The sequence below is a fragment of the Arachis ipaensis genome, chromosome B4, assembly GCF_059453495.1.
Source record: "Arachis ipaensis isolate K30076 ecotype BB chromosome B4, ASM5945349v1, whole genome shotgun sequence".
Classification (NCBI taxonomy): domain Eukaryota; kingdom Viridiplantae; phylum Streptophyta; class Magnoliopsida; order Fabales; family Fabaceae; genus Arachis; species Arachis ipaensis.
In genome coordinates, this window is record NC_142439.1 from 49775669 (window position 1) to 49779430 (window position 3762).

Below are 3762 nucleotides of genomic sequence, written 5' to 3' on the forward strand. Positions count from 1 at the left end.
AATATATGTTGATTGATTAGATGAGGAACAAATCTTGGAAAGCATGATTAGGAGGAAATTGAGAGAATCAACCCTAGACCCTCGAGCGAATAGAGTGTAAACACTTCCGGTGAGGGTTCGATGGCTCTAATTCATGATTCCCGGCTCTCACGAGCATGCTTCATGCAAAGTTGCATATATTGCACTTGATGCTCAAAAATTGGTGAATCCCATATATTGACCGCCACCGTGCCCTATATGCTTGCATATATCTTAGGAAGGTTGATTGGTTCCTAACCAAGTAGATGGTAGCACTAGTCGTAGTTGCATTCACGTAAGTAGGCTGCACCTCAGGAGTCTTATGCCTTTATGATCCTTCGGTCTTTTGCGTTTCTCTTGCATTTCTCTAAGCATGAGGACATGCTAGAATCTAAGTGTGGGAAGGTTGATAAACCCCATTTTGAGGGTTTATCTTGTATCAATTTCAGGGGTTTTATCAATGATTCCACACGCTTTTCATATGAAAATACAAGACTTTATGTTCCTTTCCTAACTTTTGCCTCATGGATGAAAACATGCTTATTTTGCACTAAACTAGATACATTTCTAATCTTTTCTTGGTGCCATTCGATGCCGTGACCTGTGTGTTAAGTGGTTTCAGAATATAGGGCAGGGATGAACCGGAAGAGGGAAGGAGAATGGGCGCAAAGGAAAGGAGCATGAGAAATTGAGCTTTGAAAACTTCAGCAAGGGCGCGTGTGCATACTTGGCGCGCCTGCGTGGATTGCACAGCCAGGAGTCAAAGCCAGAAGCCAAGCCACGAGCCGGCTTGTGTAGCGGCTAGGCCACAACCCCCATGGGCGCGCACGCGTACACTGCGCCTCCGCTCACATTGCAAGATGCCCTAGTGGCGCGCACGCGTGGTTTGCGCGTGCGCGCCGATGGTCGAACATGATTTTTTTTAGAAGTCACATGACCTAGGCGTGGAGACAGTTGGAGATCTCATCTTGGGGGAAGTGCCTTGGCGGGAAGAGCTTAAGAAGACCAAGGGTTGAAGGGTTAAGGACTTTTGGCTCATTTTTTTAGATAGTTCTAGATTTTTTTGCTATTGTTAGTTACACTCTTGGGTAGAGAGAGAGAGAGGGAGATTCTAAGCTCTCATGAGGGTTCATCTTCATCCATTTTTCTGAATTTTCCATCACATTTTGGTGACATCTATTGCAATTCTCAATTTACTTGTTCATGTTATAGATCTTCTTCTCCAATTTCAATTAGTGCTTGTAATTGCTCAATCCTCATAGATCCTAGATTCAACTTTGTAGTTTTGAATTTTCTTCAATTTCTTGAGAAGTTCATTTCCATTGTTGTTCTTTGTTAATTATTGTTAGTTCCTTGTGTTGAAGCACTTTCAATTCTACTTCCTTCTCATTTTTTTTTACTATGCCTTTTATCCTTGCTCATCAATTGTTTGATAAAATGCCAACATTAGTTAGGGAGTAAAAGTTTCTTACTTGGCATAGGGTTTGGGGCATTAGAAAGAGTTGAATAGTTTATGTCAATTGTTGATTTGGAATTGGAAATTGCTAATTGACTTGGAGTGCACTAAAGCTAGATTTCCCTAAGGTGAAAACTAGGACTTGTGACTCAAGTTAGTTACTCTCATTTGACTTTCCTTTATACCTAGGGGTTGACTAAATGAAGCAAGGCCTAATTGTTGCCATCATTGAAGGAACTATAAGGATAGAATTTCTAATGCCAACCCTAGGCCAAGTCTTCTAAAAAAATTGATTGCTTGTTTGTCATTGATTTTGCTAAACCTTCAAAAGAACCACAACAAGGCTTCCTAATCAATAAGATGCATGCTCTAGCAATTCCAAGGGAGGACGACTCGGGGGACTAGTACTCTCGGTTATAGATTGTAGGATTGTTTGATGCGAAGTTTGAATGTTGATTAGACTATACTCACGATTATATCCATTATTGAATTCTATATCAGCATGACAAATTTCGTTTATCAAACGGCGCCAAAAACTTGGTGCACGAATTGTAAATCATACTTTTCACAACTCGTACCACTAACCAGCAAGTGCAATGGGTCGTCCAAGTAATACCTCACATGAGTAAGGGTCGAATCCCATAGAGATTGTTGGCTTGAAGCAATCTATGGTTATTTTGTAATTCTTAGTCAGGATATCATTTATAATTATCAGTTTGGATTCCAAAAAATAAAAGAGCATGAAATAAATACTTGTTATGCAGTAATGGAGAATATGTTGGAGTTTTGGAGATGCTTTGTCTTCTGAATCTCTGCTTTCCCCTGTCTTCTTCTTCACGCACGCAAGGTTCCTCCTTTGGCAAGCTGTGTGTTGCTTGATCACTGTTGTCAATGGCTACCATCCGTCCTCTCAGTCACCGCACGGCTAATCATCTGTCGGTTCTCACTCATGCTGAAATAGGATCCATTGGTCCTTTTGCGTCTGTCACTACGCCCAACCCTTGTGAGTTTGAAGCTCGTCACAGTCATTCAATCCCTGAATCATACTCGGAATACCACAGACAAGGTTTGGACTTTCTGGATTCTCAAGAACGCTGCCAATGGATTCTAGCTTATACCACGAAGATTCTGATTAAGGAATCCAAGAGATATTCATTCAATCGAAGGTAGAACGGGAGTGGTTGTCAGGCACGCGTTCATAGATTGAGAATGGTGATGAGTGTCACGGATCATCACATTCATCATATTGAAGTGCGAATGAACATCTTAGATAGAAAGAAGCGTGTTTGAATAGAAAACAGAAATAATTGCATTAATTCATCGAGACACAGGAGAGCTCCTCATCCCCAACAATGGTGTTTAGAGACTCATGCCGTCAAATAGTACAAAGTTCAGATCTAAAAATGTCATGAGGTGTAAAAATAAATCCCTAAAAGTTGTTTAAATAATAAACTAGTAACCTAGGTTTACAGAAAATGAATAAGGTATGATAGATAGTGCAGAGATCCACTTCTGGGGCCCACTTGGTGTGTGCTGGGGCTGAGACTTAAGCTTTACACGTGCCTAGGCTCTTTCTGGAGTTAAACGCCAGGTTGTAACCTGTTTCTGGCGTTTAACTCCAATTTGTAACCTGTTTCTGGCGTTTAACGCCAGACTACAACATAAAACTGGCGTTGAACGCCAGTTTACATCGTCTATCCTTGAGCAAAGTATGACTATTATATATTGCTGGAAAGCTCTGGATGTCTACTTTCCAACGCAATTGAGAGCGCGCCAATTAGAATCCAACAACATCTGCAGTCCTTTTTCAGCCTGAATCAGATTTTTGCTCAGCTCCCTCAATTTCAGCCAGAAATTACCTGAAATCACAGAAAAACACACAAACTCATAGTAAAGCCCAGAAATGTGATTTTTATTTAAAAACTAATAAAAAATAATAAAAGTTGACTAAAACATGCTAAAAACTACATGAAATTAACCCCAAAAAGTGTATAAAATATCCGCTCATTAATAATCGTATTAATTCTTTTCGTTGAGGGTTTGACTGCAGTAGAAGAGGGCTCTGCCACTAATGCTCTCTTTGTTCCTTTCCTTGCTGTTGATTTGGGAGCAGCTTTCTCCTTGCCCTTCTTGGTGGCCATCCTAAAAGGGAGAAAAGAGAAAGTATGTCAAAATGTCAAGGGATAGAGCAAGGAAGAGAGCGAAAAAGGTGGTAAGTAATGCACATTAAAAGATAAATGATGTTAACACATGGTCATGACTACATAAACGAAAAGTTATAAACGAAA